Genomic DNA, 16,245 nt, shown 5'->3' with positions numbered 1-16,245 from the left:
TTGCAAGTGGCTGACCACCTTGATTATTCCGTATTCCTCTTATAAGCAAGCTCTTGATACGGAAGTCTCCACTGAACCCAGCCTAACTAACCACGCGTGATGCTTACATCAATAAAATCAGTTTGTAGCTACTTTCTTTATCGGGAAAAGGTGTAAAGAAATTTAAGTATAGAACAATGAAGAGCTTGCATCCAGTTAGTAGAACGCCACTTCAAGGTCTTCCCGTTGATTTAAACAGGCTTTCAGGCTATCATCACCTCCAACATTTCACATTAAAAAAAAAAACATTTCGGGTTGAAACACACATTTCTACGTCTCTTCAGTGCATGAACGAACGATGGATTCAAACAAACAAGTTTTAAAGTCATGTCAGAGAACTAACATTTGAAGTGCTTACAAAACTAATCAACGGTTTTTATTTCATGATATTGAACAAAAAACTGGAAAGAAGATAAGGATGTACCGGTTCACAGACAACGAGTCGTCATACCCGAGGTATAAGTTCAGAGCGTAAATGGATGGGGACGAAAATCGACCACGTCGTTACTGAAAGGGACCAAGGTAGCATTCGTCTTGAGAGATTTAGGAAAACCACGGAAGGCATATATGTGTTTAACTCGACAGGGAGTTGAACGCTGCCCACAATCTACGCAAGAATATCATAAAACAGCAGAGGGTCGAAAACAGTGAGAATAATCTCTCGAGGAAGGTAACTGCGAGAAAACCATGGTTAAGAGAAGGAATCATTCAACTGCTTGACGAAAGAAGGAATTACACGACTGTTCAGGGAAAGTAAGGCTTAGGGTTGAAGTCGTAATAAGATAGGGGAGATAATGTGAAATGATTGCAGGAATAATCTGAAAAAGGAGTGTCAGCATTAAAGAGAAAAAAAAATTTAAGTGTCATGTAATATTTTGTTTAATGAAATATCTTATATTGACACCTTTTATTAACCTGACACGTTTCACATCATTACGAAGTGTCGTATTCATGATCTATGGAACAAGTACTAATCTAATCTAATCAGGTGATATTCCAACATTTGATGCAGGCGAAGGAGTGGATAGATGAGGCTCACTATGAGGGGGAAGAACTGTCATCTTGCACTGTGGAAGCACAGGTGAATGTCGTTTTGTAAGATATACGGGTTTGAGTATTAGAACTCTGGAAATCTTGCGAGCAAACAAGACACAAGAAATAGATAACATTTCTTCAGAATTTCTAAAATCATCGAGGCAACCACACGATTATTTGAGCTAGTGTGTAGGATCTATGCGATGGGGGCGTACCGTCGGACTTTCGAAAGGATATCACCCACACAATCCCAAAAATAGCAAGAGCAGGTGAGAGAGAAACATTGAGCAATTAGCTTAACACCTCATACATACAAGTTGCTGACAAGAGTAATACACCGAAGAACGTAAAACAAAACAGGCGATCTGTCACATGCCGATCGATTGTCCTTTAGCAAAGGAAAAGTCAGTTGGTAATGGAAGCAAGACCTAAGAAAAGTCAAGTCATCTCCATCAGTTTTGTTGAAGTAGAAAAAGTGTTAACTGTTTGAAAATCTTAGAAAAATACGTATAAGCTGTAGTGGAGGACAGATAATGAATATACTGTACAAATATCAAGAAGGAATAATGAGAATGGAAGAGAACGAGGGAAGTGCTGTGAATTTACAATACTGGTGGACTACTGCCTTGAAACAACGAAGAGACTAGCAGACACAGGTTGCACTTTTTCCGGTATAGGCTTTGTGCAGTTCAGCGCTGGCAGGGAGCTAGGAAAGAGTGGTCACTCGCTAGATAACAGGAGGGATGCTAACGACCGTGGCAGTTACGGACAGGTGGCATACCGCGGATATTCCTCCTACTGCAGACGATATACACTGATGTGTCAATGCCAAACAACATAGTTCGATGAAACTTGCACCGTGTGTAGAAAGCACTGCTACTCTATAGTACGGAAGGTAATTGTAAGACAAACGCGAGGAGACGGTAACACAGATGACAGTTTTATTCAAAGGCTAATTACACTCAAGTCATCGTGATTCAAAGTGGTCCAGTTAACATCACAAAAGGCGGGACATAGCTCTTAATAAGGTGTGTGGTCATCATGGATACCAATCCATGCTCTACAGCGTGCTCCCACTCCGCCCAAATGTTTGTAAGGAATTCTTGTGGTATGGGGCCCCTTTCCTCCACGAGCGCAGTTCCTAACTGATAGATGATCGTTACTTGCGTGTGGACGTGCTGCAGGAAAAGGATCCCACACATGCTCGATTGGATTTAAGTTTAGGAAACGGGCAAGCACGTCCATTCGCCGAATATCCTCTCGCTCCAAGACCTCCTTCAACCTGCTCTGTTCGACACAGTCGCGTATTAGCAAGCAAAAAAAAATAAAAAATAAAAAAAATTAAAAATGAATGCTGCGCCGTGTACACCCTTGAAAAAGCGCACATGGGGAAGGAGTAGAGCGTCTCAATAATGCAGACTGGGAAGTGTACCATGTTCAAAGATTTGGTAGTCAGTACGCCTTTTACACATTAAGTCCCCACACACCATAACACAGGGACCACCAAAACGGCTCTGTTCCTGGGTGCGTTATGTGATCCCACCACTCGGCAGACGAGAGTACGTCCAGATGTAACACCTACAGCGCCTCTCGATGTTGAAAAATCAAAAATAGCTCGCAAATTAGCTCCCATGTCCTTAAAATATCAATTCACAAAATGACCCAAGTCCCTCCACAAGTAGTAATTACGAAAAATAAATAAAAAAACAAATAGAGGGAAATATCTAGTATAGAAAGCAAAAGAAAAGAAAAGGAAAATTTAATTATAAATTTTAGAAACATGGGAAGGGGGAAAAACAGTAGAAAATATTAAAATATTAGTTATTCCGATACGTAAGAAAATCAATATCATAATCATAGAACGTAGATTTGGGACACCAAAGATAGTGTTTATTAAAGTATAAATAGCCATACGTTGTAATTACGATACTCTAATCTCTAACCTGTTCTAGTTCGGAAGTTATTTAGGACGTACAGCTTGAGAGAACAACAATTGGGACTTTATTAAACGGGGATCAACAATAGATCGTGACGAGATTGTTTTTGAGGAATGTCAATTCAAGACTTCAATATCGACATTTATCAGATTAGATAAACGGAAGGTGAATAGTAATCTCTTTGGCTTTAATGTCAATTCGTGTGAATATTTAAACGCTTTACTGAAATGAGAATTTTAACCGGATTCGGACTTTGAATTGTGATAGTGGGAAACTTAAAGTTCACGCGACTAGTGATCATAGTTAATGATAGTTTGCGGATATTAAATAGAAATAACTTATTTACCGAAAGTGACAGGATATTATCTAACATCTCTGATGCTAGCGGCAATTCTACTTAGACATCTAATTCAAGAACTTCTTTGAATGAGATCGTATGAGTGCACCTATTTATTAATAATTCTTGTCAATAAACTGACGTTGTTAATTTGAAACATAATACAAGTCTTGAACATTAATTTAACTTAGATTAATAAACGTTAAGATTACGTGATCTATGCCAAGAACAAATTAGCGATTCGTAACTAAAACAACTGAACGAAAGGTTAAAGTGTCGTCGTCTGTAAACATTGGTAGTAAAGCTACTAAAGATTTTTTCTCTCGCAGTTGGGAAGACTATACGTGTAGTGACCCACGTTTAACATTGGGTTTTAAAAATAATCAAACTGATACTTAGCCGGGACAATATTAAATAAAAGTAAAACCCTTCAATGACAGTCAATGTGTAAACAATAAAATCAAACTTTCACCTATTAACGAAAAAGCGAAAACAGAAAAAGGGCTGCTACACAGGGTAACTTGTCATACTGAATCTGCTTTCATCCGAGAAGACCACGTGATCCCACTCCTCATTGGTCCACTCCCTACGCTCTTGGCACCGTCGCAAAAGGTATGGCCGATGTGCGAGTGGCAACGGACCACAACGTACTGGTCGTACAAAGAGACCATGCCCATGCAAACGCCGTACAGATGTGGATCTCAAGTTGATCCCGTATTTCTAGATTTCCGGAAAGCTTTTGACACCGTTCCTCACAAGCGACTTCTAATCAAGCTGCGGACCTATGGGGTATCGTCTCAGTTGTGCGACTGGATTCGTGATTTCCTCTCATGAAGGTCACAGTTCGTAGTAATAGACGGCAAATCATCGAGTAAAACTGAAGTGATATCAGGAGTTCCCCAAGGAAGCGTCCTGGGACCTCTGCTGTTCCTGATCTAGGTAAATGACCTGAGTGACAATCTGAGCAGTTCTCTTAGGTTGTTCGCAGATGATGCTGTAATTTACCGTCTAGTAAGGTCTTCCGAAGACCAGTATCAGTTGCAAAGCGATTTAGAAAAGATTGCTGTATGGTGTGGCAGGTGGCAGTTGACGCTAAATAACGAAAAGTGTGAGGTGATCCGCATGAGTTCCAAAAGAAATCCACTGGAATTCGATTACTCGATAAATAGTACAATTCTCAAGGCTGTCAATTCAATTAAGTACCTGGGAGTTAAAATTACGAACAACTTCAGTTGGAAAGACCACATAGATAATATTGTGGGGAAGGCGAGCCAAAGGTTGCGTTTCATTGGCAGGACACTTAGAAGATGCAACAAGTCCACTAAAGAGACAGCTTACACTACACTCGTTCGTCCTCTGTTAGAATATTGCTGCACGGTGTGGGATCCTTACCAGGTGGAATTGACGGAGGACATCGAAAGGGTGCAAAAAAGGGCAGCTCGTTTTGTATTATCACGTAATAGGGGAGAGAGTGTGGCAGATATGATACGCGAGTTGGGATGGAAGTCATTAAAGCAAAGATCTATTTACGAAATTTCAGTCACCAACTTTCTCTTCCGAATTCGAAAATATTTTGTTGAGCCCAACCTACATAGGTACAAAAGTTCATCAAAATAAAATAAGAGAAATCAGAGCCCGACAAGAAAGGTTTAGGTTTTCGTTTTTCCCACGCGCTGTTCGGGAGTGGAATGGTAGAGAGATAGTATGATTGTGGTTCGATGAACCCTCTGCCAAGCACTTAAATGTGAATTTCAGAGTAATCATGTAGATGTAGATGTAGATTGCATACCTTCCAGTACTGTTAAATGTAGGTGCAACTGCACTTGCTGTTTGACGTGGGTCCCTTCTCCTCTATTGCACTACGTAGCTGTTATCTGCTGCTGTAGTTGACTGTGGTGGATCACCTACCCTACGCTCTACACATTTCGTTCTTCTTCCAGTTTACCGCGTGAAGACATCCAAATGTTTTAACTAGGCCATGTTGTAGTGAAGAATCCCACGACAGTACACCGTAACTGCTCGTTGATTGACACAACTGTCCCGTGCTGCCAGGCCAGTTCCATTTGGCGCTACGGTGAAGCTGACCTCACAACATGTGGCGTCCAACTTTCTGTGCACGACTGGGAGCCCTCTGGCACCATGTAACCATACTTTCACTCATTGCCACCGAATACTTACACTACTGGCCATTAAAATTGCTGCACCACGAACATGACGTGCTACAGCCACGAAATTTAACCCACAGGAAGAAGATGCTGTGATATGCAAATGATTAGCTTTTCAGAGCATTCACACAAGGTTGGCGCCGGTGGCGACACCTACAACGTGCTGACATGAGGAAAGTTTCCAACCGATTTCTCATACACAAACAGTAGTTGACCGGCGTTGCCTGGTCAAACGTTGTTGTGATGCCTCGTCTAAGGAGGAGAAATGCGTACCACCACGTTTCTGACTTTGATAAAGGTCGGATCGTAGTCTATCGCCATTGCGGTTTATCGTATCGCGACATTGCTGCTCGCGTTGGTCGAGATCCAATGACTGTTAGCAGAATATGGAATCGGCGGGTTCAGGAGGGTAATACGGAACGCCGTGCTGGATCCCAACGGCCTCGTATCACTAGCAGTCGAGATGACAGGCATCTTATCCGCATGGCTGTAACGGATGGTGCAGCCACTTCTCGATCCCTGAGTCAACAGATGGGGACGCTTGCAAGACAACAACCATCTGCACGAACAGTTCGACGACGTTTGTAGCAGCATGGACTATCAGCTCAGAAACCATGGTTGCGGTTACCCCTGTTCGCTGCATCACCGACTGGAGCGCCTGCGATGGTGTACTCAACGACAAACCTGGGTGCACGAATAGCAAAACGTCATTTTTTCGGATGAATCCAGGTTCTGTTTACAGCATCATGATGGTCGCAGCCGTGTTTGGCGACATCGCGGTGATCGCACATTGGAAGCGTGTATTCGTCATCGCCATACTGGCGTATCACCCGGCGTGATGGTATGGGGTGCCATTGGTTACACGTCTCGTTCACCTCTTGTTCGCACTGGCGGCACTTTGAACAGTGGATGTTACATTTCAGATGCATTACGACCTGTGGCTCTACCCTTCATTCGATCCCTGCGAAACCCTACATTTCAGCAGGATAATGCACGACAGCATGTTGCAGGTCCTGTACGGGCCTTTGTGGATACAGAAAATGTTCGACTGCTGCCCTGGCCAGCACATTCTCCAGATCTCTCACCAATTGAAAACGTCTGGTCAATGGTGACCGACCAACTGGTTCGTCACAATACGCCAGTCACTACTCTTGATGAACTGTGGTATCGTGTTGAAGCTGCATGGGCAGCTGTACCTGTACACGCCATCCAAGCTCTGTTTGACTCAATGCCCAGGCGTATCAAGGCCGTTATTACGGCCAGAGGTGGTTGTTCTGGGTACTGATTTCTCAGGATCTATGCACCCAAATTGCGTGAAAATGTAAGCACATGTCAGTTCTAGTATAATATATATGTCCAATGAATACTCGTTTATCATCTGCATTTCTTCTTGGTGTAGCAATTTCAATGGCCAGTAGCGTAATATTTTATGCTACTTCATCTTGTTCGTCCTTAAATTTTGCGGAGCAGTGTGCAATCGTAATAGCTGAAGACATCAAATTGCGCTTCTTCAAGCAAAGAGTTCAGTGAAATATTGCATGGCACAGTACTGTTTCTCAATCGACATCCGTTTCTGGGGGCAATGACGAAGAAAATACCTTAAAATACACTACTGCTAAAAGACCAATGACAAGATTTGCTCATGGCATTGCGAGGAAGAATTGCAGGTCATATTAAATGAATTGAACAAGTTACTGATCGCAGAATATGAATTGAGAGTAAACTGAAGAAAGAAAAAGTTATCAGGAGTAGTAAACATGTATTAGCGAAAAATTTAACATAACAACCTTGGACCGTGAATAGATGAAGTCAAAGAATTCCGGTGCGTTGAAAGCGAAATAACATACGGCAGAGGAAGCAAGGAGAATATAAGTAGCAAGCATAGAGGGCACTCATCGCCAAAAGAGTCTATTAGTGGTATCAAACACTGATCTTACTTTGATGAAGTGTGTTCAAATGTGTGTGAAATCTTATGGGAATTAACTGCTAAAGTCATCAGTCCCTAAGCTTACATACTACTTAACCTAAATTATCCTAAGGACAAACACACACACACACACGCCCATGCCTGAGGGAGGACTCGAACCTCCGCCGGGACCAGCCGCACAGTTGATGAAGTAACTTCTGAGGATATACGCCTGAAACACAGGATTGTATGGTAGTGACTGGGAAAACCGGAAAAGAAGAGAATTTAAGCATTCTAGCTATGGTATTATAGAATGACGATAGAAATACGTGGACTGATAAGATAAAGAATGAGGAAGTTCTGCACAGATTTGTCGAGAAAAGGAACTTGTCACAAGCACTAACATGAACAAGGGAGAGGATGATGGGATACATGTTAAGACATTGTGGAATAACTTCAGTGTTACTACCCGGAGCTATAGAAGACGAAACTGTAGGGAAGACAAAAATTGGAATGTATCCAACAAATAGTTGAGGACGTAAGGTTCAAGCGCCACTCTGGGACGGCATGGTTGCCACAGCAGATGAAGTTGTAGTGGACAGCATTAAAACTACTGAGAGAACTGATGACCCAAAAATAAAAACAGGCACCACAGTCATAAACAATACACCATACGGCCACTGAACTGTACATTGAACACATACTAACACCGACTGACTGCCACTGAGATGGATTTAGAGTGTCGGGACTTTAAAAATATTAATTTAAATTGACCAAAACTAAAGATACTCCACATGAAGTCAGCATGTGATGTCTTATACCATTTCCTTTTTCCGAAGTGTGCAGTTTTTAAATGTGTAAGCTATTTCCTTGTTAAATTAAGCCTTTGTTAATTTTGCTGATAAACGCCTTTATTAAACGGGCCCTAGTTTGGATTTGAATAAATAGCACCGCGCAAAAGAACAGGTAAGTATACTCTGATCTGATATATAACACTTATTTGTGAAATAATGTGTACTTTTAATGCTTATTTAAAACAGTTGTGCACTAAGATATATTTCACATTTTCATTGTACTTCGGCGTAATCTTTATTTAATGATGATTTGTAAGGTCAGAAAGTGGCCAGCGTGGGTAGGCGCTCCTCCTAGTACGTGCCATATTGAGAAATATTATGTAATTTAAATGATGCTCATTTTGTCGTGTATCTGTAAGACGTGTGAACATAATTCACTTGGCAATGGTCCATGTGGTTATAAATAGGCGACTTCGTGAAAGTCTTGGTCAGTAGGTGTCCGGCGGGATTGCGAAGTAGTTTGCAGTAGACCGTGCGGCTGTGCTCGCTATTGATAAATGTTTGTTTGTGGATTGCGTAAGAGCCGGACTGTCCCACTACTTCGAAATTTTACGCGTCATGCAGTTTTGACCAACATGTGACCAACACTGTCACGCGGCTTTCTAACGTAAGTTTTCGAGAACGAAGGAGTTTTGACTCTTAATGAGAAGACAACAGCAACCAGTCATTTTTTACAGTGCTAATTAAAATAGCGCTGTTACTGGTTTCGAACCGAAAGTTTCATCTTCAAACGGCTGGTTCACGTTAAGATACACTTTACACTATCTTTCACTCTTTGTTTTCTCAAATGATGAAACTATCGTCACAACAGCGAAAGACTAACTTTGCGCGAGTGACAGCTATGTTCGTGATGAACTTTTGTTGACAGCAAAGTGGCATCAGTCATGAATATCAGAAATATAAGAGCTATCGCTGTCCAACATCGTGAGATTACTGCCATGACAGCCTAACCGATTTTTTGTACAGACCACCACAATAAGCGCCGGCAGGAGTGGCCGAGCGGTTCTAGGCGCTACAGTCTGGAACCACGCGACTGCTACGGTCGCAGATTCGAATCCTACCTCGGTCAATGGTGACCGACCAACTGGCTCGTCACAATACGCCAATCACTACTCTTGATGAAATGTGGTATTGTGTTGAAGCTGCATGGGCAGCTGTACCTGTACATGCCATGCCAGTAGGTCAGTTAGGTTTAAGTAGTTCTAAGTTCTAGGGGACTTATGACCTCAGCAGTTGAGTCCCATAGTGCTCATAGCCACTTGAACCATAATAAGCGGTTTATCCATATTTTCATATTCTCGCTCGGAGTTTCCGCGGCTGTAACGAAGGCTGAGGGGTTCTCAAAATACACACGTTAGCAAAGTTATATATTTATACATTCAGAAGAAAACAAACGAGGCATTCAGAAATAATAAGCATGTGCAACAAAGTCTGTAAAACTACAGATTGTTGACTATTTTAAAAGAACTCTGTTTTTCAAATTCTTTGTAATTACTTTCGTATAGAATGCATAACAATAAATATGGACTTTGTATGCATGTAACTATAGAACGTTGTTTACTTATCTACAAAAGAAATAATGAAAGGAACAGGAAACAATACATAATAAAAGCTATTATTGCATCCACAGTACTAAATGAAGAGAATAAAGAGAGTAGACACTTTGGATATACATCACGTCTAACGGTTCAAATGCGCGTTGCTATACTACCAGGCATACATGGGCGTTGGAGAAAAATAAGCAAAGACCCCGAGAAACGCATGCCTGAATGTAAATTCAGATGCTAGTTAAGCCTGCCAGTGGCGCTGTTGTATTTGAGTACGAACGGTACCTGTGCGAAGTCCTTAACACGTTACAAGCGTTAAGCGTGTCAGAACAGTGTTCCGTGTAATTGTGAGTGCGTTATGTCGGAGTAAGTGAATCCGAATGTGGGAGTATTGTTGGTGTCCACATGCCGCTATAGTGTCCCTTTTGCAATATTCACCATTATCGAGGTGAAACACAAATAAAAATGACTGTATGCGACTCAAAATGAACTGCAAACTTCGATTTATCTACGAAAGGTTATAACACTAACTGTAAAAATATACAATATAGATCGATAGATGCAGAAAAGACATTTTTATTGTATGAGAATATAATGTGTAAGTAATTAAAAGAAGTATTATTATCTTTGTAAGAGTATAAAACACAATGCAATGCTCATTCTTCTGTCTAGTCTGTTTTGTTCTGTTCTTTCTGGTGTTAGCTGGAATAAGTACGCAAGCTATTCTACTGCGCTAGCATTTGTTTCTGTCTTAACGTAATTGCAAGTATTTAATGGTGTAAACTGTATCCTAGTAAGAATATATTAGTATAAAGTGATCTCCGTGTGTTATTTCAAGAACCTACGCCACATTTATCTTATGAAAAGAATATTTAATGAAAATTATTTAGCATGTTTCCAGCTGCTGCGGAGCGAGTAACAGTGATCTCTGACTGTTAACAATTAGCCGCCATTACACGGTGCCGGCCGAAGTGGCCGTGCGGTTAAAGGCGCTGCAGTCTGGAACCGCGAGACCGCTCCGGTCGCAGGTTCGAATCCTGTCTCGGGCATGGATGTTTGTGATGTCCTTAGGTTAGTTAGGTTTAACTAGTTCTAAGTTCTAGGGGACTAATGACCTCAGCAGTTGAGTCCCATAGTGCTCAGAGCCATTTGAACCATTACACGGTACATTTGAAAATATTTTTTCACAGCACAATGTCTGATAGCCGGAGCGGAAGAAATTATGTAAAAATATTCAGTGAGATTAATTGAAGGAATCCAGTGAAATAATTTTATTAAAACTCGTCTATTTTCTGTGATAGTAATAATTTCAGATCAGTGAACTGGCGCTGAGTAATACTACGCTATTGCATTTACAGCAATTTGTAGGGAGCCTGGCGCTGGATAAAACCAGATATAATATGTAATTGGCAACCTACGAAATTCATTATTTTGCTTATTATATCTCTTTTGTATTTTTTTTTTTTTTTGAAAGCTAAACGTAAAAACTAACTTCACTAAAAATCAGTAACAGATCATGATAAATCAAAGGACAAACAAATTTACTAGGAGAGTGTTTCCTCTAAATAAATAGTTACATTATTTTTTTAAGAGATATAATACCGCATGGGGGGGGGGGGCACTTGCCACTTGTGAGCACGAGGATGAATTATCGTATACGTATACCCTGCCTACCACAGTCACAAGATTTCGATATTATTGAGCCTTAGTGGTCTTCTTTGTACAGAGTGATCCGTGATCGCTCTCGTCCTCCATCATTGTTACACGAACTTGTCGCTATTGTGCTGGAATAATGGTGTAAGTTTCCCTTGAAAACCACACAGAACGTGTATTTATCCACTGCGAGATGAATGGAAGCTTTCTTCTATACCAACGATTTTCCTACACCGTATTAGGTATGGCAATGTGTTTTTTTGTATTTCCGCATTTTTGCCCATCCGCTCTACACAGCGTGATCGAGCTGCATAAAACAGTACGTCATGGATTTTAGGTCGCACGTTTGGATTACATCTGAAACTGATACATTGCATATTTTGAATGCAGTAGATTATTGTACAGTTCGCTCAAAACTTGGTTCTTTTGTTTCCTAATAAAATACACTAAGTATGAGGTACATTAAGTAATGATAGGCTGTTTCTCAGACTAGTAGTCCTCGAGTACGAATAGTCTACACACTTACTCAGAGGAGAGCAAAACAACTTGCAGCGCCTGCCCGATGCCAGCCGACTGAAGAGTAGTACTGGCAGTGGGGAGCTATTTCAAGGCCCTGACAGAGCGTTTCCGTCCTTCGCAGGAGCTACTGACGTCATCCGCCCCAAATTCGACGTGCAGTTTTCTTAAGCTCACTGATTCTGAGCGGTAGCACAACACAACGAAGATTTGAGAGCCCACGGGTTTTTCTGCTATTGCTTCATACTGGGCGGGCCACATATCGCACTTGCTCCTTCTATATGTCCGTTTCCAAAGAAAAAGCACAAGAGATAAAAAAGAGAAAACTGCTCAGTTGCACACAGGGAGAATTGACCGTTACTCCACAACTTGTGTAGATTTTCATTCCGTTGATTATACTGTTTAGTCGTCCCTTATCCTCTAACATTAAGCAAAGGAAAAGAACAATTACATTCCTTTGCTTCTTTTTCTTCATTTTAATTCTTTCTTTTTTTCCCCGCTACTGTGGAGTACATCGTCGAATTGAAGTGAACGCCTGTGCTGCGTGTATATATCGCGTGTAGCGCATGAATAAGACTTAAATCTACATAATAGTCCGTAATCCAGGGTACAGTTTATGGCAGACGATGTGCGGGAAGAAATACCGTAGGCACTAATTTCTTTAATTTTACTCTTGCGATCATTACGCGAGTATACCTTAGAGGAAATAATGTGTATCCTGATTCGTGATGAAGCGTGGGATTTCGGACATTTTAAGGGGGAAGGCTTTTGGCGATGCACTTCGATTTGCTTGTAATTCTTCTGTTGGAATTTATTAACCCCAGTTTTTAAACTGTCGTGCCGACTACAAGAAATCCATGACAAAACGCACCGCTTTCTTTTGACTCATCTCTGCAGTATGGCGGAGCCATTTACCTTGGAACATTTACAAGACATTCGCCTCTAGCTAGTCCTGTAATAGAAGTTGAATATATTTCCTTTTACAGTTTTAAGTGATAGGATTCACTGTATGTGTGCTGCTGTCGATTATGGAAGTTACAAAAATTACTCCGGAAAAGTAAGGTTTTCCCAAATGTGAAATCCTGTTCCAAGGTACAACCTGGTTGTGTACCTAGGAACAAATTTTCCATTCAAATTTTGAAGTCCTGCAATCCAGAAACTTTTGTCAGTAATGTATTTCAGTTATTGCGGAGTCTGCATTTCACAGTATGTGTAGTTCGGTGCAAATGTACTTCAGACAGGCATACGTGAACTGTATTCGCAATTTGCAAATACGATTGTACATTAGCTGTACAGTTTACTAGAAACACGAAAATTTGTGCTGGACCAGTACTCGAACCGGGATTTGCAGCTAATCGTGGGCTGTCGCCATACCACGCATCCAGTACCGACTCAGACTTCCGTATGTCCCTATTCTCGTTGCGTGCAAGCATGTCCGCAGGATATTTGCATCGAGCTACATGGCAGTGGAAAATACAGTCACCGCAATAACGTTATTTCATGCCAAAGCAAAGGCAAACTGACGAGCAGGACACTGGGTCTTTCTTTGAGGGGACCACATTATGTGCGAGATACTAGTACGTGTGGTTGTCTGAATCGGTCTTTGAGGCATGCTCGGATAGCCGAAGTGGTTAAAGCGACCGCTCACGATAAACGGGAAATCCGGGACCGGGTCCTGGTCAAGCATAAATTTTCATGTGTTCCTAGTAAATGGTACAGCTGATGCATAATTGTGTTCGCAATTTACGAATACATTTCACGTACTTAGTAGCGTATTTAACAGTCGATGTATTAAACAGTTACTTTGCTGCATACAAAAATTCAGAAATTTAAATCAAATTAAGAAGAAGTATTTTTTAAAACATTTTGAAATAGAAGCTATTGGCAACTAACACAAATTTCCATTTTCGAGACAAGGAAAATTGTCGAGACGTTAAAGAAACTCAGCTCATTTGCAGATACCAAGTTTTCCGTGGTACAAAGACCTCCCATTCGACGTACTAGGTGGTGCACGACTGATGAATTATGACTTAACAGCCAACAACTTATGTAATTAATTTTAAAAATATATAGACTTTAGTTCACCATAAACCCCGTAACTGAAGACTCCACGCCGGCCAGAGTGGCCGAGCGGTTCTAGGCGCTACAGTCTGGAACCGCGCGACTGCTACGGTCGCAGGTTCGAATCCTGCCTCGGGCATGGATGTGTGTGATGTCCTTAGGTTAGTTAAGTTTAAGTAGTTCTAAGTTCCAGGGGACTGATGACCTCAGAAGTTAAGTCCCATAGTGCTCAGAGCCATTTGAACCATTTTTTGAAGACTCCACAGTATCTTCAAAACAGCTTTAATATATTATACAATGCTTAAATATGTAGAATTGTTAATATATACAAACACTGCAGAAAACAAACCCTAAAACTGTAGAAAAGCAAGGAAACTGCTTATGAAGGTCTCTAGTGTGTGTTCCTACATGTGATTCTAAAATCACTCACTAGTTTGAAAAACCGTTCAGTATATATCAGGTGTTCCCAATTACCCTATCCGTCAATGGGAAATCCAGGATGGAATGTAACAACGTTATGAAAAGGTTGCTACTCACCATATAGAGGAGATGCTGAGTCGAGGGCAGGAACAACAAAAATACTGTCAGAAAATGAGGTCCAACAAGGCCTTTTTCGGAGATAGACCATACACACACTTAACGCAACCGCAACCCATACACACACGACGGCAGCCTCTGGCTGCTGAGGACACACTGGCCTTAGGAAAGCTAAAGGTACCAGAGAGGAATTCTAACATTGTGGTTGATAATGAAGACAAGACTGGAGAAAAACGAAGATACGTTAATAGGATTTGTCGACGTCGAAAAAGCGTTTGACAGTGTAAAATGTTGTCAGATGTTCGAAATTCTGAGAAAAACTAGGGTAGGTTAAAGGGAAAGATAGGTAATATACAATATATACATGAGCCAAGAGGGAACAGTAATGGTAGAATAGCGAGAATGAAGTGCTCGAATTACAAGAGGTGAAAGACAGGGATGTAGTCTTTCACCCCTACCGTTTAATCTATACATCTAAGAAACAGTGACGGATACAGAAGAAAGTTTAAAGGCTGTAATTAAAATCAAGGTGAAGGGACATCACGGACACGACTTGCTGAGGACATTCCTATCTTGAGTGAAAGTGAAGAAGAATTACGTAATCTGCTGAATGGAATGAACAGTCTAATGAGTACAGAATATGCAATGAGAAGCAGCAGAAATGAGAACAGCAAGAAACTTAACAGCAGGATTGGTGATCTCTAAGTACGTGAAGTTAATGAATTCTGGTGTATAGGAAGCAAAATAACCCATGACGGATGGAGCAAGGAGGACATGAAAAGCAGAGCAGCACTTTTAACAAGAGCATTCCTGGCCAAGAGAAATCTACTTGAATCCAACACAGGCCTTAGTTTAAGGAAGAACACATTGTATGGTAGTGAAACATTGACTGTGAGGAAACTGTAAAAGAAGAGAATCGCAGCACTTGAGTTGTGGTGCTACAGAAGAAAGTTGAAAATTAGGTGGACTGATAAGGTAAGGAGTGAGGTGGTTCTCCGGAGAATCGGCGAGAAAAGGGATGTATGGAAACGTTGACAAGAGGAAGGAACACGATGGTAGGACATCTGTTAAGACAGCACGGAATAACTCCCACGGTACTAGAGAGTCTTTAGAGGGTAATAACTGTAGGAATACATCCAGCAAATAAATGAAAACGTAGGTTGCAAGTGCTACTATGAGAGGCAGAGGTTGTCACAGGACAGTAATTCGTGGCGGACCACATCAAACCATGCAGAAGACACGGATAGTTGCTACATACAAAAAAAAGGCCTTTGTAGTTTCCACCGCTCCAGACAAATAACACGAGATGCTTTTAAATTATTACAGTTGCTGGTCGTCGATCCTGTAATCTAACGTTATCGGATCTTTTCGTCTATTTACGCACATTGCACCAAATGCACTGACTATAAAGACCAGCATACTACGTCAAGAATTGCTCAGCTCCACCAAGGTTTTGCAGAACTTGCTAATGCTGTTGCCTAAGTTTTCTCCTACTTTCTTGGAAAATTTTGTTACTTCAGGTTCATTTATGTTTTTCAGCGTGATTTTGTGTGTAGGGCACGTCAGTCCACAATCGAAGGAGGGAGACCATGGTTCATGTACAACACTAATTAATTACTTGTGATCTGATCCTATTGCACCTGTGCGTATTGTTGCTT

At 41.2% G+C, this 16,245-nt stretch overlaps 1 protein-coding gene across 1 annotated transcript in view; it reads right to left on the bottom strand.

Moving 5' to 3' along the window:
* LOC124777344 (serpin B4-like) overlaps positions 1-12,064 on the bottom strand; it is a 78,212-nt gene extending 66,148 nt beyond the window's left edge. Inside the window, exon 1 of the mRNA XM_047252708.1 lies at positions 12,000-12,064. The gene's annotated coding sequence lies outside the window, so the exon portion shown is untranslated. The remainder of the gene's footprint in view (positions 1-11,999) is intronic.
* Positions 12,065-16,245: the final 4,181 nt, after the last annotated feature.

This window comes from Schistocerca piceifrons, chromosome 2 (genome assembly GCF_021461385.2).
Source record: "Schistocerca piceifrons isolate TAMUIC-IGC-003096 chromosome 2, iqSchPice1.1, whole genome shotgun sequence".
NCBI classification, from domain to species: Eukaryota; Metazoa; Arthropoda; class Insecta; order Orthoptera; family Acrididae; genus Schistocerca; species Schistocerca piceifrons.
Note: the sequence above shows the minus strand (reverse complement) of the source record. Positions and strands in the feature narration are given on the sequence as shown.